Source organism: Pseudophryne corroboree, chromosome 5 (genome assembly GCF_028390025.1).
Source record: "Pseudophryne corroboree isolate aPseCor3 chromosome 5, aPseCor3.hap2, whole genome shotgun sequence".
Lineage (NCBI taxonomy): Eukaryota > Metazoa > Chordata > Amphibia > Anura > Myobatrachidae > Pseudophryne > Pseudophryne corroboree.
In genome coordinates this window covers 258,624,365-258,634,363 of record NC_086448.1, presented here as the reverse complement: position 1 = coordinate 258,634,363, position 9,999 = coordinate 258,624,365, and the positions used below count along the sequence as shown (strand labels likewise).

At 43.6% G+C, this 9,999-nt stretch overlaps 2 pseudogenes; one reads left to right on the top strand and one right to left on the bottom strand.

Annotated features, from left to right (window-relative positions):
- Positions 1-203: 203 nt before the first annotated feature.
- On the bottom strand, positions 204-322 carry LOC134931410 (5S ribosomal RNA; annotated as a pseudogene).
- A 3,151-nt stretch (positions 323-3,473) lies between these two features.
- Positions 3,474-3,592, top strand: LOC134931409 (5S ribosomal RNA; annotated as a pseudogene).
- Positions 3,593-9,999: the final 6,407 nt, after the last annotated feature.

Below are 9,999 nucleotides of genomic sequence, written 5' to 3'. Positions count from 1 at the left end.
TCAAGGAATTATGCACCTAAGTGTTAATAGCATGCCCTGGCCCTATTTGTGGGCAGGGATTTATATGCAAAAGGTAATGGTCAGTTGATATTGAAAGTATTAGAGCAAAGAGAAAATAAAGAGAAAAAATAGAAAAAATAGAAAAAATGTGGTGATACTGCTGTTGGTGTGTGTTGGTCACATAAGAGCGGAAATTAATTCCTGACCTACCACACCAGGTATTCACAGGCAGTCACCTCTCCTGATACTAACCTGGCCCAACGCTGTTTGGCTTCCAAGATCGGACGAGATCGGGCACTGACAGCGTGGTATGGTCGTAGGGATTTATGTGTACACCAATGAGAGTGCACCTATGTAGGGAATTGAAAATGAAAAAAAGAATAATAGGAAAGGAAATTGCAGATAAGATCAGTACGTGAAAATATGTGGATCTGCTTTCCACGTTAGACCCGGTATAGAAGATTCCACTGGTGTGGTATTCTATCCCGAGAATCGTGAATGAGAGTCCACGAAAAATTGGTGAACACAGATTAGGAAGATGTGAGATTATTATCTGCGACAGAGTAATGCAAAGGTTAAGCTGTCATTCGGAGGTATACACAATTCAGGTGGGGCTGAGCCCAATGACCGACCTCCGACGGTCTGACACTTATGAAAATTATAACTTTAGGCAGGTAATGGTTTTATAACCCCCAAAGAATAAAATGGACATACACATAAGTACACAAATTGCAAACTGGAAGAGTAAGCTGTATTGGGTATTGTAACCCGGTACCGGCAGCATATAACAAGCTGCTAGATGTACTGTACCATGCACATTGGTAGTGTCGATAAGATATTATATCACTTCAAAATTGGCAACGATAAGAGGTATATAATATATATAAAAGCAGACCTATTCTGGTGTGAGTAATATACCCCTGATGGGGAAAGCTATATGAGTTAAAGTACCTAGTTATTATACCACAAAGATTGAAATAATTGGTATGCTGCACAGTACAAGACTAAGATCCTGTTGCAACAATACAGAGTAATATTTGCAGATTGATGAGACTTAAACAGTATGTCCCTGTCAATAGGGGGAAATGTCCGAGCAGATAATGAGTAAACTGACCAAAACTATGGCTGGCAAACAACAGAAGAGTTTAGGTGACTAACAGAATAGCCCTAGATACAAAGAGGCTAAGTGATGGCTGGTCTCACGGAAAAAGTCCTTACAATAAGGATAATCTGAGTAATAAGAAGGAGCTTACGAATCTCCAGTGACTTAGATCAGATCCGTTAGAATAGCGCCATGATGTGACTGTGTGGACGGAGTTCCCCGTAGAAAACGCGTTTCACCCTATGGGCTTGTTCACTTCCTGGTTCCGTATAGTGGGGTGGGTTGGGATGATCTTTAAGGGCGGCTGGTGGCATAATTAACCAATAGGAGAGTGCCGCGTGTTGCCGCTGTACCTAGCGGTTGCTAGGCGACGAGATAGCCGAGGTGCAGCCGGAGTTGATTGGAGGACGCGGTCACGCGAGATTGTGGAGCCGCGTGTTACCGCTGTACCTAGCGGTTGCTAGGCGACGAGATAGCCGAGGTGCAGCCGGAGTTGATTGGAGGACGCGGTCACGCGAGATTGTGGAGCCGCGTATCACCGCTGTACCTAGCGGTTGCTAGGCAACTAGTTAACGGAGGTGAAGTTGTAGTTTAAGTTCTGAATGGAAGACGTGATCTCGCGGGATTAAGGACGCCATATTGGTGTAGGGAAAGAAGGGGAACAATATAGAAGGGCAAAGGCGGAAGAGACATAGATAAAAACAGAGCCGCTAATCCTCCCAAATCCCACCCTAATCCTCCCAAATCCCTCCCACACACAAATCTCATTTCCCCACTCATATTTTTATTCCGATGCACTAAATATCCATTCATATAAACTGGGTATACACCTATTCATAACATATACCATTCCTCCCTGCGCTAGGCTATCAACCAACCAGCGGCTCTGTTTTTATCTATGTCTCTTCCGCCTTTGCCCTTCTATATTGTTCCCCTTCTTTCCCTACACCAATATGGCGTCCTTAATCCCGCGAGATCACGTCTTCCATTCAGAACTTAAACTACAACTTCACCTCCGTTAACTAGTTGCCTAGCAACCGCTAGGTACAGCGGTGATACGCGGCTCCACAATCTCGCGTGACCGCGTCCTCCAATCAACTCCGGCTGCACCTCGGCTATCTCGTCGCCTAGCAACCGCTAGGTACAGCGGTAACACGCGGCTCCACAATCTCGCGTGACCGCGTCCTCCAATCAACTCCGGCTGCACCTCGGCTATCTCGTCGCCTAGCAACCGCTAGGTACAGCGGCAACACGCGGCACTCTCCTATTGGTTAATTATGCCACCAGCCGCCCTTAAAGATCATCCCAACCCACCCCACTATACGGAACCAGGAAGTGAACAAGCCCATAGGGTGAAACGCGTTTTCTACGGGGAACTCCGTCCACACAGTCACATCATGGCGCTATTCTAACGGATCTGATCTAAGTCACTGGAGATTCGTAAACTCCTTCTTATTACTCAGATTATCCTTATTGTAAGGACTTTTTCCGTGAGACCAGCCATCACTTAGCCTCTTTGTATCTAGGGCTATTCTGTTAGTCACCTAAACTCTTCTGTTGTTTGCCAGCCATAGTTTTGGTCAGTTTACTCATTATCTGCTCGGACATTTCCCCCTATTGACAGGGACATACTGTTTAAGTCTCATCAATCTGCAAATATTACTCTGTATTGTTGCAACAGGATCTTAGTCTTGTACTGTGCAGCATACCAATTATTTCAATCTTTGTGGTATAATAACTAGGTACTTTAACTCATATAGCTTTCCCCATCAGGGGTATATTACTCACACCAGAATAGGTCTGCTTTTATATATATTATATACCTCTTATCGTTGCCAATTTTGAAGTGATATAATATCTTATCGACACTACCAATGTGCATGGTACAGTACATCTAGCAGCTTGTTATATGCTGCCGGTACCGGGTTACAATACCCAATACAGCTTACTCTTCCAGTTTGCAATTTGTGTACTTATGTGTATGTCCATTTTATTCTTTGGGGGTTATAAAACCATTACCTGCCTAAAGTTATAATTTTCATAAGTGTCAGACCGTCGGAGGTCGGTCATTGGGCTCAGCCCCACCTGAATTGTGTATACCTCCGAATGACAGCTTAACCTTTGCATTACTCTGTCGCAGATAATAATCTCACATCTTCCTAATCTGTGTTCACCAATTTTTCGTGGACTCTCATTCACGATTCTCGGGATAGAATACCACACCAGTGGAATCTTCTATACCGGGTCTAACGTGGAAAGCAGATCCACATATTTTCACGTACTGATCTTATCTGCAATTTCCTTTCCTATTATTCTTTTTTTCATTTTCAATTCCCTACATAGGTGCACTCTCATTGGTGTACACATAAATCCCTACGACCATACCACGCTGTCAGTGCCCGATCTCGTCCGATCTTGGAAGCCAAACAGCGTTGGGCCAGGTTAGTATCAGGAGAGGTGACTGCCTGTGAATACCTGGTGTGGTAGGTCAGGAATTAATTTCCGCTCTTATGTGACCAACACACACCAACAGCAGTATCACCACATTTTTTCTATTTTTTCTATTTTTTCTCTTTATTTTCTCTTTGCTCTAATACTTTCAATATCAACTGACCATTACCTTTTGCATATAAATCCCTGCCCACAAATAGGGCCAGGGCATGCTATTAACACTTAGGTGCATAATTCCTTGAGTGGTGACTACTGATTACCATTCTAGCCAGTCTTAGCCTAAATTGTATTGAAACTGTGTTGTGACTTAAAAACCCCCGGTTCCATTAATACAGTATTACTGTACTGGTCAGGGGAAATGGGGGTATGACTACTCCATGTCTACAACCCTTTCCATACTCTTACGATTTAAGAGACCAGGACATTTTTTAATTCCCCAAGAATCGCCGTTGATTCTCAGGATCTGTGGGAAGTTTATCTTGTTTTAACCCTATCAATAAAAGTTATATAATATTATTCTCTGTAATACTTCTAAAAACATTTATAAAAAAAATTTTTTCTATTTGTTTTTCATTTAAGAGTGCGCCCACACAAGAGCCTTCTGTCCTCTCCCATTGCATAAGTCTACACGCTTCTGGCTCTGGGTGCACCACCAACAAGGACTGTTTATTATTGATAACATATATTGTTATCTCCCTATTTAGGGCAATACACTGTCCAACTTTGGTCTTTCCTCTGCTATCTTTCTTGAAAATTGTATTTAATTTAACCTGTGCCCGATCGCCCCCTGTCTACTCGTTAGTATTCTATGCTGTTGTATTAACAGTCTCTGATCGGTTGGCACGGCCCTTACTCTTACTCCTAATTCTCTAACCCCTCCTTCCCACATCTCCCTTTTAGCAGCCTCCATTTACTTTCAGCCCGCATTCCATCTAAATTTGCCTGGTCATTAATATGACCACTTTCTCATTAAAAGCGGAATTAACCAAACGTCAAAATCTGGAGAATTTTGGCGATCCTTTCGCAGAAACATTTGAGGTGTCTTCAAGTAACTCCGATTGGAGGACAAATTTCTCTAAATTACAAAAAAACCTACACAAAAGAACACGCTTGTCGTGGGACGTCACCACACTGGAAAATTATCTCAAACATAAGATTGTGCCCCGAGGACTGAGGCCAAAAGTATTCCCCTCATTTCCACTTGCTACTGAGAATCTTAAGACAGAGTGGGAGGCGGCACTTTTGAAGTGCTCGCACGAATTGCTACATCTCCTGATTAAACACGATACACTCCTTATAGATCAAGTTGAGAAAGAAATCGACGAACTGGGCAAAAACCTTGAAACCTGGGAAAAGGACCTATCCTTCCAGACTGCATTTGAAAAACACAAAAACGAACTTAAACTATATGAACAAACTATAGTGGATCGTAAACGTAACAAATTTATTAGGGACAAACGGGACTTTGCACGGGGTGATATTTTCAGGTGGAATCCGATACCCCCGACTAGGAACCGCAAACAAAGGGAAGATCCTACCTTCTCTGAATTTGAGTCCTCAACGAGTGGAGATTCAGCCAGCGAGACCACAGAGAATACCGTATACGGCCGAGAAGGGGTAGTAGATTTTTCCCCACGTTTTTTAGGCCAGGGTCAAAAACCAAGAGGCAGGAACAAAAACCAAGGAAAACCAGGCGAGGGAGAAAGAAGAAACGACAGGCGCAACCCAGATTGGGACACGTCAAGAACTGCCCGATATCCTGCCCGTCAGAGAAAGACAACTCGTTAGCTCAGGATAATCTTTCCCCCTCGTCTTCCTTACAGGTTATAAATCTTACCAATAGATCTCTCTCCCCTGCTCACATGGAGGTACTTGCAAAAGGTTTGTCCTTCTCTCCATCCAGATCATTCAACAGATTCGCTTGGGAGAAAGACCTGAGATTATTTGGTAGGAAGCTCCTACTCAAGAAATTCTTTGTTAAACAACAATCCAGAACAGAGAGCTCCTGCAACACAGAACTGTCGACTATCGATCTTCAAGCCATTCAAGTCTTAGAAGAACTTCAATTTGAATCAAACATGGAAATGAACACACCTAACCGACCCAAATGTAAACCAAAATCATCCTTTTTCCCTCCGGATAATACCAGTCCGGAGATCAAGGTTTTCCTCAATAGGGTGTCTAAAGAATTTGACCACATTTTTGTTCAAACTACAACTGGCCATCAACAATTTCCAAGGAATCTCAAGTATAAAGAAAGACAAGCCTTACGAGACATGGAAACCTGGCGAGATGTAGTGATCAAACCATCGGACAAAGGTGGCAATATTGTCCTTTGGCCACAGAACATGTATATTGCTGAAGCACACAGACAGTTATTCAATCCTCTGTGTTACAAAAAGCTCCTTAGTGATCCAACCAAAAGGTTTTTGAAAGCTTATACGTCTTTGATACAAGAAACCAGGGCACAGGGCACAATCACCAAACAAGAGGCGGCTTATCTCACTGTCCACAATCCCAAAACCCCAACATTCTATCTCCTGCCCAAGATTCATAAAAACATCCATCAGCCACCTGGCAGGCCAATTATGTCGGGGAAAGGTGGGATCTTGGAGCAGCCCAGCCGCTTTCTTGATCTACATTTACGTGATTTTGTTCTGGAACTACCGTCATATTTACAAGACACTTCGGATCTACTCAGGAAAATTCATGACATTCACTTCGAACAAGATTTCCTCTTGGTGACCCTTGATGTTGAGGCACTGTACTCGAGTATTAACCATCACCATGGCCTCGCAGCGGTCAAGTTTTTTCTGGATCAAACCAACACTACCGATTTCTCTGATTTTCTCCTACAGTTGCTCGATTTTGTTCTTTCCAAAAATTACTTTGTTTTTCAAGACCAATTCTTCTTACAGATTAGGGGAACCGCAATGGGCGCGGCATGTGCACCTACATATGCAAACCTATTTTTAGGGTGGTGGGAGCACATTCACGTATTTAGTACCTCTAATGAAAGATACACTACACATATAGTACTTTGGTTGAGGTATATTGACGACGTATTCATGATTTGGAATGGCAACAGAAATCTACTCATGGATTTCATTCAGACCCTTAACCAAAATGATCTCAACATCATCCTGACACATTACATCAGTCCTCAAAAGGTACCATTCCTGGATCTCAATGTCTACAGGTCTGAGGCCGGCTTCCTGGAAACAGAATTATACCGTAAGGAGACTGCAACCAACAGTCTCCTTTACCAGACAAGCTCTCACTTCCCGCCTACGATTGAAAATATCCCGAAAGGGGAATATTTGCGTTTAAGGCGTAACTGCTCTGAAGATCACAATTTCAAAGTGAAGAGCAATGAACTTACTCAGCGTTTACTGGTCAGAGGCTACAGTAAACGCTCACTTAAACGCGCATATACAGCCACTGTAGCCATCAAGAGAGATAACCTGATCTTTGGTAAAAAGACCAAGAACACAGAGCAAGAAGATACCATCCGCTTCATCGGCACCTTTTGTCCAGAATGGAGAATGTTGAAGGAAGCTATAACCAGACATCTCCCCATTCTCCAGCTTGACCCTGATCTTGCACCACTCTTTGATTCTCCGCTACAAATGAGCTGGCGCAGATCAAAAAATATGAAAGACCAATTAGTGCACAGCCACTTGATGACCTCTCCTCCAAAAAAACCCACCATCACAGGTTCCTTTCCTTGTGGTCAGTGCAAGGCGTGCCCGCAGATCCTGAAAACCAACAGTGTCATGGATAGATATGGCCAATCGGTCACCCTGCAACATTTCTTTAATTGCAATACTCAGGCCATGATCTATTGTATTACCTGTGGATGCAATTACAAATATATAGGCATGACCACTCGCAAATTCAAAGAGAGAATTTTAGAACATCTTGGCAACATCCGCAATGCCTCCAGGGACCTGGCAAGGATGAAACAGCTCACATCTGTGGCCAGACATTTTCATTTTTGTCACCAAGGATCAATCAAGGACTTCAAGACCTTTGGCCTGGATTGTGTTCACTTGGGTGTACGAGGAGGGGACCTAACCAAGGAGCTATACAAAAAAGAAAGTGAGTGGATTTTTCGACTCAACTCCTTGAAGCCCTTTGGCCTCAATGAAACTATAAATTATGGGGCTTTTCTGTAATTCCTCATTATAAATCAGAACAATTCTATCCTATTAGTTTCCACACACCTTTCGTCCTATTTATTCCTTCACCTTCTTCACTTCACATTCACATTCCTTAACCTCCCCCCTTCCATAACAATCAACAACCCCATTTCTCTCCCTTTCCCCCCCCCCCCCTCCCACATCATCACATCACCCACACACATCAATCCCCCCACCCATATACACCAATCAATACATCACCCACACACCACATCACACTGCACTTCCTCCCACCCCTATGTCACCAAACATACCCCCTCCATCCTACACCCACTCCCATCACAACACCTTATACACACACACACTGCTCCTCACATGCCATCACATACCTGGGCCCCCTATCTCTGTGCCACGTCCTCATCATCACCCCATCTCCCTAATTTTCCTACACCGATATCAGCTAACTAACCCACACACCTTTATTCATCGCCCACCCATTCATCCATATGTCTATCACATCTTACATTTATATTGCAAACTCACTAATCATTTTCCTCACCCAGCTGTTTTTGGCCCTTTCCCCCCCCCTTCACCCAACCTTCCCAACACTTTTACCTCTTTCCCCATTCTCACTCATTTCACCCTAATCCTCCCAAATCCCACCCTAATCCTCCCAAATCCCTCCCACACACAAATCTCATTTCCCCACTCATATTTTTATTCCGATGCACTAAATATCCATTCATATAAACTGGGTATACACCTATTCATAACATATACCATTCCTCCCTGCGCTAGGCTATCAACCAACCAGCGGCTCTGTTTTTATCTATGTCTCTTCCGCCTTTGCCCTTCTATATTGTTCCCCTTCTTTCCCTACACCAATATGGCGTCCTTAATCCCGCGAGATCACGTCTTCCATTCAGAACTTAAACTACAACTTCACCTCCGTTAACTAGTTGCCTAGCAACCGCTAGGTACAGCGGTGATACGCGGCTCCACAATCTCGCGTGACCGCGTCCTCCAATCAACTCCGGCTGCACCTCGGCTATCTCGTCGCCTAGCAACCGCTAGGTACAGCGGTAACACGCGGCTCCACAATCTCGCGTGACCGCGTCCTCCAATCAACTCCGGCTGCACCTCGGCTATCTCGTCGCCTAGCAACCGCTAGGTACAGCGGCAACACGCGGCACTCTCCTATTGGTTAATTATGCCACCAGCCGCCCTTAAAGATCATCCCAACCCACCCCACTATACGGAACCAGGAAGTGAACAAGCCCATAGGGTGAAACGCGTTTTCTACGGGGAACTCCGTCCACACAGTCACATCATGGCGCTATTCTAACGGATCTGATCTAAGTCACTGGAGATTCGTAAGCTCCTTCTTATTACTCAGATTATCCTTATTGTAAGGACTTTTTCCGTGAGACCAGCCATCACTTAGCCTCTTTGTATCTAGGGCTATTCTGTTAGTCACCTAAACTCTTCTGTTGTTTGCCAGCCATAGTTTTGGTCAGTTTACTCATTATCTGCTCGGACATTTCCCCCTATTGACAGGGACATACTGTTTAAGTCTCATCAATCTGCAAATATTACTCTGTATTGTTGCAACAGGATCTTAGTCTTGTACTGTGCAGCATACCAATTATTTCAATCTTTGTGGTATAATAACTAGGTACTTTAACTCATATAGCTTTCCCCATCAGGGGTATATTACTCACACCAGAATAGGTCTGCTTTTATATATATTATATACCTCTTATCGTTGCCAATTTTGAAGTGATATAATATCTTATCGACACTACCAATGTGCATGGTACAGTACATCTAGCAGCTTGTTATATGCTGCCGGTACCGGGTTACAATACCCAATACAGCTTACTCTTCCAGTTTGCAATTTGTGTACTTATGTGTATGTCCATTTTATTCTTTGGGGGTTATAAAACCATTACCTGCCTAAAGTTATAATTTTCATAAGTGTCAGACCGTCGGAGGTCGGTCATTGGGCTCAGCCCCACCTGAATTGTGTATACCTCCGAATGACAGCTTAACCTTTGCATAACTCTGTCGCAGATAATAATCTCACATCTTCCTAATCTGTGTTCACCAATTTTTCGTGGACTCTCATTCACGATTCTCGGGATAGAATACCACACCAGTGGAATCTTCTATACCGGGTCTAACGTGGAAAGCAGATCCACATATTTTCACGTACTGATCTTATCTGCAATTTCCTTTCCTATTATTCTTTTTTTCATTTTCAATTCCCTACATAGGTGCACTCTCATTGGTGTACACATAAAT